Raw genomic sequence first — 16,270 nt, forward strand, 5'->3', positions numbered from 1 at the left:
TCCTTATTGTATCAATATTGTAGGGAGGTTTGAAGACTTTGCAGTTCAGCCAAACCCTTGATGCTGTATTTGATTGAGCTTCAACTGCATTTTTTTCCTTGCAATAACTTTTGTAATTTACATTCAGCATAATTAAAGATCTTAAGTGTGTAGTTCAATGTATTTTGACAAAAGATCACACTCATATAAGCCACAGTTGTAACAAAATTTAGAACATTTTCATTGCCCCGGAATGCTCTCCCATGCTTTTCCATCATCCCACCTGACCCCAGAAGAATCACTTTATGAATCTGTAACAACAACTTAGTGTCCTGTGACCATATTAGTGGGAGTTACATGAAGTCTGGAGTTTCCTCATGTAACTCCATATAAATGGATTTTTATATAATATGTAATATTTTGTGTTGGGTTTCTATTTTATATATATGAATGAGCATTTAATAGGGATAGTCTCAGGACAGTCTTCCCAACTTTATGTACTGTTGTGATCCAGTCCTCTAATTTGAAACAATGTATGAATTGAGCATCATTTTTCACTCTTTCCCCCCCCTGCTTTTTATGTTAATTTTTATGAAAGTTATTGGAGTGATATTTGTTAATAGAAGTATATAGGTTTCAAGTGCACATTTCTATGATGCAGAATCTGTATATTGCACTGTGTGCCCACCACGCAATATCAAACCATCTTCCCTCCAACCCCCACCATTCCAACACCTGAATGAGAAAAGTTAAGAATCCATCATGTGCCATTTGCAACAACATAGATCTTAATATATCTCGTTCTTGTGGTAAAATGATTGTAAGCCAGAGACCTCTTCCTTGCTTTCTCGTTTATTTCTCCAATTATTTCCCAAAGATTCACTGTCGTAACATGTCATATTTCTATAAACTAAATTGAACACATTTCCGTCTTCTAAAATAATAAATTTCTTTTTTCACTGTTGCCTATGGTGTATTAGGTAATGTGTTATGTTACATTCTCAGGTTAGCTTAGATGCAGTAATGACCTTTCTTCAAATCACTGAGTAGTAGAGATATGTGACTTGCTTGCCTATGCATTTTATTTATAAAAATAAATTCAACATACAGTTTTGACAACAACATTAACCTAGTACTATGTGGCAAGTGGTAAATGTGAAAGTTCTTAGAAAATGATATTGTTCCAACGCTTTATGAACTTCCAATATGGCAGAGAACATTGGGATAACTGAATAAACAATTTCTTAGTTTATTTTATTTTTTAAATTTACCTTTCTAAAAATATTCATTGTTGAAAGTATTACATGTGTCCCCTTTTTACACTTATGATCCCTTCCAGCCCCCCCCCCCCTTGGCCAGACCTTCACTACCTTATTATCTGTGTCCATGGGTTATGCATATATCCATACAAGTTCTTTGGTTGGTCACTTCCTACCTACACACCCTCCCTCACCTATCCTCCAATATTCCACACTCTGTTCCATGTTTCCATGTCTCTGGATCCACTCTGTTTATCATTTTATTGTGTTAATTAGATTCTACATATCAGTGAGATCATGTGATACTTTTCCTTCTCTGACTGGCTTTTTTCACAGAGAATAATACTCTCCAGGTCACTCCATACTGTCTCAAAGGGTAAGAAATTCATCTCTTTTTACTTTTGTATAGTATTCCATGGTATAAATGTATCACAACTTTTTAATCTACATGTCTACTGATGGGCACTTGGGCTATTTCCAGATCTTAGCTTTTGTAAATTGTGCTGCTATGAACATAGGGATGCATACATTCTTTCTGATTGGTATTTTGGGTTTCTTAGGATATATTCCTACAAGTGTGATTACTGGGTCAAATGGCAGTTCCATACTTAATTTTTTGATGAAATGGTTTTGATGAAACTGTTTTCCATAATGGCTGCACCAGTTTGCATTCCACACAACAGTTTACTAGGGTTTCCTTTTCTCCACATCCTGGCCAGCACTTGTCATTTGTTGTTTTGTTCATGGTAGCCATTCTTACAGGTGTGAGGTGATACTTCATTGTCATCTTAATTTGCGTCTCTCTGATGATCAGTGACTGAGCATCTTTTCATATGTCTCTTAGCCCTTTGTATGTCCACTTGGTCCTTTAGTGTCTATTTAGGTCTTTTTCCAATTTTTTAATTGGATTGTTTGTCTTCCTTCTGGTAAGTTGTTTGAGTTCCTTATATATTTTGGATATTAACCTTTTATCAGGTGTATCATTGCCAAATATGTTTTTCCATTCAGTGGGTTCCCTTTTCATTTTCTTACTGTTTTCTTTTGCTATGCAGAAGCTTTTTATTTTGATATAGTCCCATTTATTTATTTTCTCCTTAGTTCCCTTTGCCCTAGAAGATGTATCTGTAAACATATTGCTATAAGCGATGTCTGAGATTTTGCTGCCTATGTTTTTTCTAGGATTTTATGGTTTCATGACTTACATTTAAGTCTTGTATCCATTTGTAGTTTATTCTTGCATATGGTGTAAATTGGTGGTCTAGTGTCTTTTTTTGCATGTATCTGTCCAATTTTCCCAACACCATTTATTGAAGAGACTCTCTTGACTCCATTGTATGCTGTTGCCTCCTTCGTCAAATATTAATTGAGCATAATGGCTTGGGTTGATTTCTGGGGTCTCTGTTTTGTTCTATTGTTTTATATGCTTGTTCTTGTGCCACTACCAGGCTCCTGTGATTACGGTGGCTTTGTAGTATAACTTGATATCTGGTATTGTGATCCCTCCAACTTTGTTCTTCATTCTCAAGATTGCTGCCTCTTTTTTTTTGGTTCCATATAAATTTTTAGAGTATTTGTTCTAAATCTGTGAAATATGGTGTTGGTATTTTAATGGGGAGTGCATTGAATCTGTAGATTGCCTTGGGTAGTATGGACATTTTAATGATGTCAATTCTATAAATCCATGAACATGCCATATACTTCCTTTTATTTGTATCCTCCTCTATTTCTTTTTTCAATGTCCTGTAGTTTCCTGAGCACAGGCCTTTTACTTCCTTGGTTAAGTTCATTCCTAAATATCTTAAATTTTTTTGCAATGATAAATGGGATTGTTTGTTTAGTTTTTCTTTATTGAGAATTCATTATTGGTGTATAAAAATGCTATGCACTTTTGAGGGTTGATTTTGTATCCTGCTACACCGCCAAATTCATTTATGTCTTAAAATATGTTTTTATTGATATCAGAGAGGAAGGGAGAGAGTGAGAGTGATAGAAACATCAATGATGAGAGAGAATCATTGATCAGCTGCATCCCCTCATGCTGCCCTACTGGGGTCGGAGCCAGCAACCTGGGCATGTGTCCCAACTGGGAATCATACCCTGACCTTCTGGTTCACAGATTAATGCTCAACCATTGTGTCAAGCTTGCCAGGCCCAAATTCATTTATTAAGTCTAGTAATTTTTGGTGGAGTCTTCAAGGTTTTCTATGTACAATATCATGTCATCTGAGAATTATTAGAGTTTTACTTTCTCTTTTCCAATTTGAATGCTTTTTATTTCTTCTTCTTGTCTGACCACTGTGGCTAGGTCAATGTGTAGTGTTTCCCCCCACGTCCGGCGTGGTTCAGAGTTCAGGATCTGGAAGAGGGGCCGCACACAAATGAAAGAGACAAGACAAGAGATAATTTGGAAATTGGGGGATAGGCGAGAGCCCATCCCAAGAGGATGGACTCCGCTTGTGCTCAGGCCTCGCCATCTTTTTATTCAGTCTGGGATCCACCCATAGCCTTTAGGCAGGCAAGTTCCACTAACAGGCAGACTATCTTATCAGTAAGGATTTACATGACTATTTGGTGGGGAAGTTGCTTCAGCCAACATTACCTGGACTAAACAGTGGGTGCATAGCTCTGACTTTTGCTAGGGCTTCAAGGGTCACCAGCCTTCCTGGTTCCTTGTCCACACCTCTCTGCTAGTGATGACAATAGGCGGCTTCCCAGAGGTCAACCACTATTATGTTGAATAAGAGTTGTGAATGCAGACATTCCTTTCTTATTCTGTTCTTAAAGGAAATGGTTTTAGTTTTTGCCCATTGAGTATGATGTTGGCTGTAGGTTTGTAATATATGGCCTTTATCATGTTGACATATTTTCCCTCTATTCCCACTTTGCTGAGAGTTTTTTTATTAAAAATGAGTGTCGGATTTTGTTGAATACTTTTGTCTATTGATATGATCATGTGATTTTTGTCTTTCAATTTGTTTATGAGATGTATCACATTTATTAATTTGTGAATATTGCACCAACCTTGCCTCGCTGGAATAAATCTCACTTGGTCATGCTGTATGATCTTTTTAATATATTGCTGGATCCGATTTGCTAATATTTTGCTAAGGATTTTAGTATTAATGTTCATCAGGATATGGGCCTATACTTCTTTCTTTGCAGTGTCTTTATCTGGTTTTGGAATTAGGATTAGGCTGGTCTCAGTAAAATAGCTTGGAAGTGTTCCTTCCTCTTGGATTTTTTGCGGCAGTTAGAGGAGTATAGGTGTTTGTTCTTCTTCTAATGTTTGGTAAAACTTCCCTCTCAAGCCATCCAGACCAGGCTTTTGTTTGCTGGGTGTTTTTTGATTATTGCTTCTATGTCATCAGTTGTTATAGGGCTATTCAGGTTTTCTGGTTGTTTCCGATTGAGTTTTGGGAGATTGTATTATTCTAGGAATATGACCATTTTGTCCAGGTTGTCCAGCTTGTTGAAATATAGCTTTTCATAGTATTTATTTTCAATCTTTTGTATTCCTGAGGGGTCAGTTGTTTCTTCACCTTTTTCATTTCTGATTTTGTTTATCTGGGTACCCTGCATTTGTTTCTTGATGAGTCTGGTTAGAGGTTAGTCAGTCTTGTTTATCTTTTCAAAGAACCAGCTCTTAGTTTTATTGATCTTTTGTATTATTGTTTATTCTTTCTGTCATTTACTTCAGCTCTGATCTTTATAATTTTCTTCCTACTACTTACTTTGGTCTTTACTTATTGTTCTCTTTCTAAACCTTTAAGTTGTATGGTTAGATAACTTATTAATTTTTTTTATTATTTTTTAAATTAATTAATGTATGTATGTATTGTCTAAAGGTTTACATATGTCTCCTTTATTCTGTCTTGACACCCACCCCCCAAGCCGTTCCCACCCCAGGCAAGCCAAGGATGCCCCAGTATCTGTGTCCATTGGTTATGCTAATATGCATGCATACAAGTACTTTTGTTGCTCTCTAACTCCCACTCTGCTGCCATTTGTCTCTGGATCTATTCTTGTTCATCAAATTATGTTGATCATTATATCCCACATATGAGTGAGGTCGTGTGGTATTTATCTTTCTCCAACTGGTTTATTTCACTTAGCATAATGCTCCCCAGTGCCATCCATGCTATTGCAAGTGGTAAAAGTTCCTTCTTTTTTATAGTAGCATAGTATTCCATTGTGTAGATGTACCACACTTTTTTAATCCACCCATCTGTTGATGGACACTTAGGTTATTTCCAAATCTTAGCTATTGTAAATTGTGCTGCTATGGACATAGGGGTGCATATATGCTTTCTGATTAGTGTCTCTGGTTGCTTGGGATATAGTCCTAGAAGTGGGATTACTGGATCAAATGGGAGTTCCATTTTTAGTTTTTTGAGGAAACTCCATACTGTTCTCCATAGTGTCTACTCCGGACTGCAATCCAACCAGCAATGCAGGAGGGTTCCTTTTTCCCCACATCCTCGCCAGTGCTTGTTTGTTGATTTGTTGAGATAGCCATTCTGACAGGTGTGTGATGGTACCTCATTGTTGTTTTGATTTGAAGCTTTAAGATGATTAGTGATTTTGAGCATGTTTTCATATGTTGCTCAGGCTTCTTTTGAAAAGTCTCTAAGTCCTTTGCCCATTTTTTGATTGGATCGTTCATCTTCATTTTGTTAAGTTGTATGAGTTCTCTGTAAATTTTGGAGATTGCACTCTTACCTGAAACAGCATTGGCAAATATGTTCTCCCATGCAGTGGGTTTTCTTGTTGTTTTGTTGATGGTTACTTTTGCTGTGCAGAAGCTTTTTATTTTAATGTAGTCCTATTTGTTTATTTTCTCGTTAGTCTCCATTGCCTTAGAAGCTATGTCTGTAAAGATATTGCTACAACATATATCTGCAATTTTGCTGCCTATGGAGTTTTGTAGTATTTTTATTGTTTCCTGTCTTACATTTAAGTCCTTTAGCCATTTTGAGTTTGTTTTTGTGTATGGTGTAAGTTGGTGGTCTAGTTTCATTGTTTTGGATGTATCTGACCAAATTTCCCAACACAATTAATTGAAGAGACTGTCTTGATTCCATTCTATGCCCTTGCCTCCTTTGTCAAATAGTAATTGAGCATAATGGCTTGGGTCGATTTCTGGGTTGTCTGTACTGTTACACTGCTCTATATGTCCGTTATTGTGCCAGTACAAGGCAGTTTTGAGAACCATGGCTTGGTAATATAGCTAGCTATCTGGTAATGTGATCGCCCCAACTTTGTTCTTCTTTCTCAGGATTGCTGTGGCTATTTTAGGTCTTTTTTATTCAAGATGAATTTTTGGAGAGTTTGTTCTAGATCTTTGAAATATGTCATAGGTATTTTAATGGGGATTGCATTGAATCTGCAGATTGCTTTTGGTAGTATGGATATTTTAATGATGTTGATTCTACCAGTCCATGAAGATGGTATGTTCTTCCATTTATTTATGTCTTTCTCTATCTCTTTTTTAAAATGTCCTGTAGTTTTCTGAGTACATGTCTTTTACTTCTTTAGTTAAATTTATTCCTAGGTATCCTAATTTTTTTGGTGCAATGGTAAATGGAATTTTTTTTTCATTTCTCTTTCTGTGAGTTCATTATTGGTGTATAAAGAGACAATAGATTCCTGGATGTTAATTTTGTATCCTGCTACATTGCCAAATTCATTTATTAAGTCTAGTAGCTTTTTTTAGTGGGTTTTTGGGTTTTCTATGTACAGTAGCAAGTCATCTGCAAATAAGGACAGTTTTACTTCTTCTTTTCCAATTTAGATGCCTTTTATTTCTTCTTCTTGTCTGATTGCTATGGCTAGCAATTCCAGTACTATATCGAACAGGAATGTTGAAAATGGGCATCCCTGTCTTGTTCCTGTTCTTAGAGGAAAATGAGTTTAGGTTTAGTTTTTACCCATTGAGTATGACGTTGGCTGTAGGTTTGGCTTTTGTTATGTTGAGGTATGATCCTTCTTTTCCCACTTTACTTAGAGATTTTATCAAGAAAGAATGTTGGATTTTTGTCAAATGCTTTTTTCTGCATCAATTGATATGATTATGTGATTTTTGTCTCTCAGTTTGTTTATGTGATGTATCACATTTGCTGATTTGTGGATATTGTCTCATCTTTGCATCCCTGAAATAAATCAAACTTGATCATGGTGTATGATCTTTGTAATTTAAACCTGAATCCGATTCACTAGAATTTTGTTGAGGATTTTGGCATCTATGTTTATCAAAGATATTGGCCTACAGTTCTTTTTTTTGTGGTGTCAATATCTGGTTTAGGAATTAGATTAATGTTGGCTTCATTGAAAACACGTGGAAGTGTTGCTTCCTCTTGGAGTTTTGGAATAGTCTGAGGGGTATAGATATTAGCTCTTCTTTGAATGCTTGGTAGAATCCGCCTGTAAAGCCCTCCGGACTAGGGCTTTAGTTTGCTGGAAGATTTTTGATCACTTCTTCAATTACTTCAGTAGTTATTGGCCTATTCAGGTTTCTTTTATTCTTCCTGATTGAATTTTGAGAGCTTGTATTTTTCTAAGGATATGTACATTTTGTCTAGGTTGTCCATTTTCTTGGAATATAGCTGTTCATAGTATTTTTTCATAATCCTCTGTATTTCTGTAGGATAGGTTGTTACTTCACCCATTTCATTTCTGATTTTGTTTATTTGTATCCTCTCTCTTTGCTTCTTGGTAAGCCTGGCTAGAGGTTCATCAATCTTGTTTATTCAGTCAAAGAAACAGCTCTTGGTTTTGTTGATCTTTTGTATTTATTTATTTATTTTTTGATCTCTATGTCATTTATTTGAACTCTGACCTTTATTATTTCCTTGCTTCTGCTTCTGCTGGGCTTTTCTTGTTGCTCTCTTTCTAAATCTTTGAGTTGTAGAAATAGATAATTTATTCATATTTTCTCTTTTTTTTTTTTTTGAGATAGGCCTGTAGTGCTATGATCTTCCCTCTCTAGACTGCTTTCACTGTGTCCCACAGATTTTGGATTGTTGTGTTTTGTCATTTGTTGCCATGATGCTTTTTTATTTCTTCCTTGATCTCTTTGGTAACCCAATCATTGCTTAATAGCATTGCTATGTAGCCTCCAGGTGTTTGATTTTTTTCATTGTTTTTATTGTAGTTGATTTCTAGTTTTATGCCATTGTGATCTGAGAAGATGCTTGATATGATTTCTATCTTCTTGAATTTGAAGAGACTGGCTGTGTCCCAATATTTGGTCTATCTTTGAAAATGACCCATGTGCACTTGAGAAGAATATATCTATTCTGTGGCTTTGGGGTGAAATGTTCTGATGATGTCAATTAATTACATCTGATATAGTGAGTCATTTAGGATTGATGTTTCTTTGCTGAATTTTGTTTAGAGGATTTATCCAGTGGTGTCAGTCAGGTATTAAAGTCCCCCACTATGACTGTACTGCTGTCAATCTCTCCTTTGATATCCTCTGGAAGTATGTTTATGTATTTGGCTGCTCCTATATTAGGTGCCTATATGTTTACTAGAGTTATATCTTCTTGTTGAATTGCTCACTTTAGGATTATGAAGTGGCTTTCATTATATCTTGTTATGGCCTTCACTTTGAAGTCTAATTTGTCAGATATAAGTATTGTTATCCCAGCTTTTTTTCATTTCTGTTTGCCTGAAAAACTTTTTTCCATCCCTTTACCATCAGTCTGTGTGAGTTCTTTGCTCTGAGTTGAGTCTCCTGTGTACAGAAAATATATGGGCTATGCTTTCTTATCGACTCAGCTACCCTATGTCCTTTGATTGGGGCATTTAATCTATTTACATTTAAAGTTTTGTTGCTAGGTACTTGTTTGTCACCATTTTCATTCTTTACTCCTTTGTTCCTTCTTCCCTTCCTATTTCTTCTTTTTACAACAGTCCCTTTAGCATTTCTTGCTTTGCTCCTTTGGTGGTAATGAACTCCCTTTTCTGTGTTAAGCTCCTGATTTCACCTTTAACTTTGATTGAAAGTTTTGCTGGGTATAGTATTTTTGTATTAAGACCCTTGCTTTGCATGACTTTGTATATTTTATTCCATTCCCTTCTGGCTTGATGTGTTTCTGTTGAAAAATCAGTTGATAGTTGGATGGGAGATCCCTTATAGGTAACTTTCTGTCTCTCTCTGGCAGCCTTTAAGATTCTTACTTTGTTGTTAGTGTTTGCCAGTTTAATTATAATGTGTCTTGATGTCGGTCTTTTTTGTTTCATCTTGTTTGGGAGTCTGTGAGCTTCATGGACTTGTGTGAGTTTTTTCTTCCCAATATCAGGGAAGTTTTCTGTCATTATTTCTTCAAACAGGTTTTCTATTCCTTTCTCAGTTTCCTCTTCCTCTTGGATCCCTATTATGCCCATGTTATTTCATTTCATGTTGTCCCAGTGTTCCCTCACACTCTCGCTCTATTTTTTAAGTTGTTTTCCAGTTGCTGTTCTACTCGTATATTTTTTCCTACCTTGTCATCTAGCTCACTGATGCAGTCCTCAGCTTTTTCTATTCTACTGTTGATGCTTTTTATTGTGTTCTTGCAGCAATGTCACTTTTCATTTCTTCTTGTTTCTTCTTCATTTCCTCTTGGTTCTTACTCATATTGTTGAATTTGTCTTCCATCCTTTGCATCATCCTTATGACCATTGCTCTGAATGCTTTGACATATTGCTTGCCCCCATTTTGTTTACTTCCTTTTCTGGTGATTCCTCCTTTTTTTTGTATGGGAGCTGTTTCTTTGTCTCCCCATGTTCGATCCTCTCAGGGTGTCCGGTTATGCGGCTCTCTCTCTCTCCTGCGTTTCTTAAAGGCACAAAATACAACACAAGAAGTGGAACCAAATACAAATGTATTCACCATACCAATAACCCCAAATAAAGGTGACCACCAGAGAAAAGAGAATTAAGGGAGAGTAAAGAGGGAAAAAAATTATATTTAGAATAGAAAAAATGTAAGAGAGAAGTGAAAGAGAAGAAAAATGAAGGGGGAAAAATATATGTATATAGGGAGAAAACTCCAAAAAACCAAAAACTAATCCAAAAAAAAATGAAAACAACAAACACTCTGAGATGAATGCAAACAACAAACAACAACTAATCAAAAAAAGGCAAACAACAGACACCCAAACAATAAACACTCAGATGAGTCTGAGGAGGCAGAGCTTATTTCCAGAAGGTAGGGTCAAAGAATTGAATGAATGGTTGAATGGCCACAATTCAGTATAGAGGAGGTAGAAAGAGAATGAGGGTATAAGAAGAAAAGAAAAAATCAAAATACAAAAAACGAGAAAAGAAATCCTATAATATAAATCCTGGGGACCACCACGACTGAAACATCTGGATGGATAACCGAACAGTAGGCTGCATGGGGTGACCAGGCCGGTAGGGGGGTTATTGAGGGATGACCAAATGACTGAACAGCAGGCTGTGAGGGGTGACCAGGTCGACAGTGGGTTAGTGAGGGATAACCAAAAAACTGAAGAGCAGGCTGTGTGGGATGACCAGGCCAGTGGGGGAGGCAGTTGGGGGTGACCAGGCCAGCAGGGGGACAGTTGAGGGAGGCCAGGATTTTGGGGAGGGACAGTGAGGGGTGACCAGGCTGACAGGGGTGCAGTTATGGGTGACTAGGCCAGCAAAAGGGGGCAGTTAGGGGTGACCAGGCTGGCAAGGAGGGCAGTTGGGGGCAACCAGGCCGACAGTGGGGACAGTAAGGGGTAACCAGGCTGGGAGAGGGGGCAGTTGGGGGCAATGAGGCTGGCAGGCAGATCCAGTTAGGGGTGATCAAGCTGTCAGGGGTGGGGCAGTTAAGGACAACCAGGCAGGCAGGCAGTTGAGTGATTAGGAGCCAGAGTCCAGGGCTGTGAGAGGGATGTCTGACTGCCCGTTTAGGCCTGGGGGTCAGGCCAAAACTGGCAGTCAGACATCCCCTGAGGGGTCCCAGATTGGAGAAGGTGCAGGCTGGGCTGAAGGGACCCCCCCATGCATGAATTTCATGCACTAGACATCTAGTATATTAACATATATATACTAGAGGCCCATTGCACAAAGAGATTCATGCAGTAGACCTTCCTTCCCCTGGATGCCAGCACCAGTTTTCCTCTGACACCCGGGACCCAGGCCTTCGTTCTGGCCTCAACAGAGAAGCCAAGCCTCTTCAGTCTTCAGTCGTCTTCATCCTTCAGTCTTTGCTCCTCACCTGCATATGCAAATTAACTGCCATCTTTATTGGGTTAATTTGCATACTCATCCTGATTGGCTGGTGGGCATAGTGGAGTGACACCAATTTGCATGTTTCTCTTTTATTAGTATATATATATAATTTTCCTCTTTATTTAATGTATCTATGTATTCATCTATTATTGGAAAAAGAAAATAAAGAGTATATAGACTTGAGTTGGTGATTGGAATTAATTAAGCTATTAAAAGAAGAGGACAAGCAAGGAGAGGAAAAACAGAAGCAAAAAAAAAGAAAAAGAAAGAAAAAACTAACAAGCAAACAATAAGAAGACAGAAAGAAGAAAGAAAGAAAGAAAGAAAGAAAGAAAGAAAGAAAGAAAGAAAGAAAAGGAAAGAAAGAAAGAAAGAAAGAAAGAAAGAAAGAAAGAAAGAAAGAAAGAAAGAAAGAAAGAAAGAAAGAAAGAAAGAAAGAAGAAAAAAGAAAAAAGGAAAAACAAATTGGCTAGTGAAGAAAGAGAAGGGAGAAGTGTGCATGGACTTGGAGCAGGGGAGAGGAAATTAGATATATGAGTAAGATCAATTTCTAACAGGGCGTAAAAGAAAGTATGGAGAAAAAGTAAGCAGAAGCAGGGTAAGAGAAATAGGACGAAAAAGGGGAAAAGTGAGGAAGAGAGTGTTGGCATAAAAGAAAAATTGTGATAGAGTAAAATCATGCTAAAAGAAAAAGAAAAATAGAATGTAGAACACTAATCCCAGAATAAAGTAATATAAATAAAAAATAAAATAAAACTTTTTAAAATTGGTAAAATAATAATAGTAATAATAATTAAAAATTAAAAAAAAATAATAAGAAAGTAAAATCAAGTGAGGAAAAAAATTAGTTTCTTAAGTAAAAGATAAAAAATAAAAAAAGTGAAGTAGTGAAGGTCGTTCTCTTGCTCTACTGTTCTGCCTGGCACATCTGTTTCCTGTCAGGTAGTCAGCACAGTGTTGAAGTTCCCTGCGGTCCACCACTCATCTGTGTCATAAGCCATAACCTTGTTTTCAAGCAGGCAGGATCTCTCTACTCACTTTGTTTCTCTGCCTGCCTTCAGTTGTATTTACACAAGAGTCAATTTCTGACACAACACCTGGGTTTTGGTGTTTCTGTATTAATTTCTGGGACTAAATGACCCCTCTACCCAGTGTTTAGATCAGCTGTGGACAAACTACGGCCCGCGGGCCGGATCCAGCCTGTTTGAAATGAATAAAACTAAAAAAAAGACCATACCCTTTTATGTAATGATGTTTACTTTGAATTTATATTAGTTCACACAAACACTCCATCCATGCTTTTGTTCCGGCCCTCTCGTCCAGTTTAAGAACCCATTGTGGCCCTCGAGGCAAAAAGCTTGCCCACCCCTGATTTAGATTGTTTTTTCACTTCTGCACTTAATACTGGGTTGGAGGGACAGACTGACCCAGAGCTGGTTTTCTGCTTGTCTCTCCTTTTTTTGACCCCCAGTTTCCACAAAAACAACTTTCCACTGCAGTCTCAGTGAGTGTTTTTAATTGGAACATCCTATGTACTGGACTTAGCTAGCAAAAGCAAGGAGGAAAGAAAAAACAAAAAAACATAAAGGAACCACACTGACTCGTTTCTTTTTCCCCTGGCACTGTGCAGCCAGTATAGAACTTCGGGCTGCCTTTCTGGGTACAGTTTCCCATGGCTGTGGGCTTATAACTAGAGTCCTCTTCTGCCAGTATCCCTGTGGACCCCTTTCCACATTTGAGGGCTACATTGACCCCAAGGGCCGCGGGTTTGGTGGTGTGCAGTCTCCTCTGAGACGACTCCAGTGTGCGTGTTTCTCCCTCTAGCCTGGATTCCAGATCTCAGCTGTCTCTAGGCCAGTGGTTCTCAACTTTCCTAATGCCACAACCCTTTAATATAGTTCCTCATGTTGTGGTGACCCCCAACCATAAAATTATTTCCATTGCTACTTCATAACTGTAATGTTGCTACTGTTATGAATCATAATGTAAATATCTGATATGCAGGATGTATTTTCATTGTTACAAATTGTACATAATTAAAGCATAGTGATTAATCACAAAAACAATATGTAATTATATAGGTGACCCCTGTGAAAGGGTCGTTCGACCCCGAAAGGGTCGCGACCCACAGGTTAAGAACCACTGCTCTAGGCGATATCTGACCTTTCTGTCCACAGATTGCCTCACCACCTGTGTTTAGTTCACCAATTCTGGATGGATTTTGTTCGATTCAGCTGTTCCTTCTATCTGCTCTGTGAGAAGGTGCAGGGCCCGTCCATGTAATTGGCTCCACTTTGTCTCCCCCTGGACAAACATTTTAGGCACCCGTGGCTGGGAAGGCTGGAGTCTTGGTGTCCGTGGGTTCACAGCTGAGGCAGCTGGTCCCTGAACAATGTGGTTGTAGAGTACTGGGTGGTATCCAAGGTCTTCCCGGTTGAAGGTAAGGCTGGGCTTCCAATCACAGCCACTCTCCCCTTCAAGATATTTTTCTTGTTTTTTTGAGGTAAGCCTATAATGCTATGAATTTCCCTCTTAGGACTGTTTTCACTGTGGCCCATAGATTTGGGGTTGTTTTGTGTTCATTTTCACTTGTTTCCAGGAAGTTTTTTTTTTTTTTTTTCTTCCTCGATATCTTTGGTAACCCATTCCTTCTTTAATTACATGCTATTTAGCCTCCATGTGTTTGAATGTTTTTAATGTTTTTTTTTATTGTAGTTGATTTCTAATTTCATGACATTGTGATCCAAGAAGATGGTTCACATGTTTTCAATCTTCTTCAACTTGTAGAGTCTTAGTTTGTATCCTTACATTTGGTCTATCTTTGAAAATGTGGATGTGAGGGCGATCTGGCTGTGACATCTGTCACCCCATTGATCGCCAGGGTTGATTTGGCTGATCTGGCTGGCTAGGCGGGTGTCCCCCTCCTCCCTCACCTATCCATGTGCCTCCCTCCCGAAGCTGTGCGCTTGGTCGAAGAGGACGACCTTCCGCGCCCCCAAGGAGAGGACTGGTCTTCGGTCAAGGGTATACGAGTAGCTGCGCTCCCCTGCTAGAACCTCCAAACAAGCTCTCAAGGTCCATTTGAAAATGTCACATGTGCACTTGAGAAGATTCTATATTCTGTAGCATTGGGGTAAAAATATTTTGAAAATGTCAAATAATTCCATCTAGTATGTCATTTAGGATAGTAGTTTCCTTGTTGATTTTTTTGTTTAGAAGATATATCCAGAGATGTCAGTGGGTGTGGTAAAGTCCCCTACTGTGATTATATTAGAAGTATTTTTATATATTTGGGTGCTCCAACATTGGGTGTGTATATATTATGAGAATTATATCCTCTTGTTGTATAGATCCCTTTACTATGGATCTAGTGGCCTTCATTGTCTCTTGTTATGGTCTTCACTTTGAAGTCTATTTTTTCAGATATGAGTATTGTTACCCCAGCTTTTATTTCTTTTCCATTTGCCTGGAAGATTTTTCCCATCCTTTCATTTTAATTCTGTGTGAATCTTTTGTTTTGAGGTGGGTCTGGTAGACAGCATATATGTGGGTCATGTTTTCTGATCCATTCAGCTACCCTATGTATTTTGATTGGAGCATTTAAGCCATTTACATTTAAGGTTATTTTTGATAGGTACTTTTTTATTGCCATTCTTTTTAAAAATATATTTTGATTGTTCATAGTATTACAGATATCTCCCATTTGCTCCCTTTTAGCCCCCTAGCCCCTACCCAACCTCCACTAAGCTATTGCTTGTGTCCATAGGCTATGCATATAAGTATATACACTCTTTGTCATATCTCTTCTTATACCCCTAATTCTGCATTGAGATATGCCAGTCTGTTCCATTACTCCATGCTTTGGGTCTTATTTTGTTGGTCAATTGGTTTTATTCATTAGATTCCACAAATAATTGAGATCATGTGATATTTGTCTTTCTTGGTTTGACTTATTTCACTTAGCATAATATTTTCCATACCCATCCATGCTGTCCCAAGGGGTAAGAGGTCCCTCTTTTTACAGCTACATAGTATTCCATTGCGTAAATGTCCCACAGTTTTTTTTATCCATTTTTCTATGGATGGGAACTTGGGCTGTTTCCAAATCTTACCTATTGTAAGTAATTCTGCTATGACATAGGGGTGCATATATTATTTCTGATTGGTGTTTTGAGGTGTTAAGGATATATTCTCAGAAATGGGATCCCTGAGTCAAGCGGAAGTTTCTTTTTATTTTTTGAGGAAACTGCATATTCTTTCCATAGTGGCTGCAACAATCTTCATTTCTACAAGCATTCTCCATATCCTTGCCAGCACTTGTTGTTTGTTGATATTTTTAGAATACCATTTTGACAGGTGTGAGGTGATAGGTTTTAATTTGTATGTCTCAGATGAATAGTGACTTTGAACATTTTTTCATAAGTCTTTTGGCCATTTGTATGTCCTCTCTGGAGGAATGTCTATTCAGGTCTTCTGCCCATTTTTTAATTGCATTGTTTGTTTTCCTTCAGTTGCATTGTATGAGTACTTTATATTAACTTATTATCAGGTGTATCATTGGCAAATATGTTCTCTCATAGAGTGGATTCCCTTTTCATTTTGATAGTAGTTTCTTTTGCTGTGCAGAAGCTTTTTATTTTGATGTAGTCCTATTTGTTTATTTTCTCCTTAGTTTCCTTTGCCCTAGACTGTGGTTGGTAAACTGCGGCTCGCGAGCCACATGTGGCTCTTTGGCCCCTTGAGTGTGGCTCTTCCACTAAATACCACGTGCGGGTAAGCATACAGTGTGATTGAAACTTCATGGC

This window comes from Myotis nattereri, assembly GCF_964212035.1.
Source record: "Myotis nattereri genome assembly, chromosome: X".
In the NCBI taxonomy this organism is placed as follows: domain Eukaryota; kingdom Metazoa; phylum Chordata; class Mammalia; order Chiroptera; family Vespertilionidae; genus Myotis; species Myotis nattereri.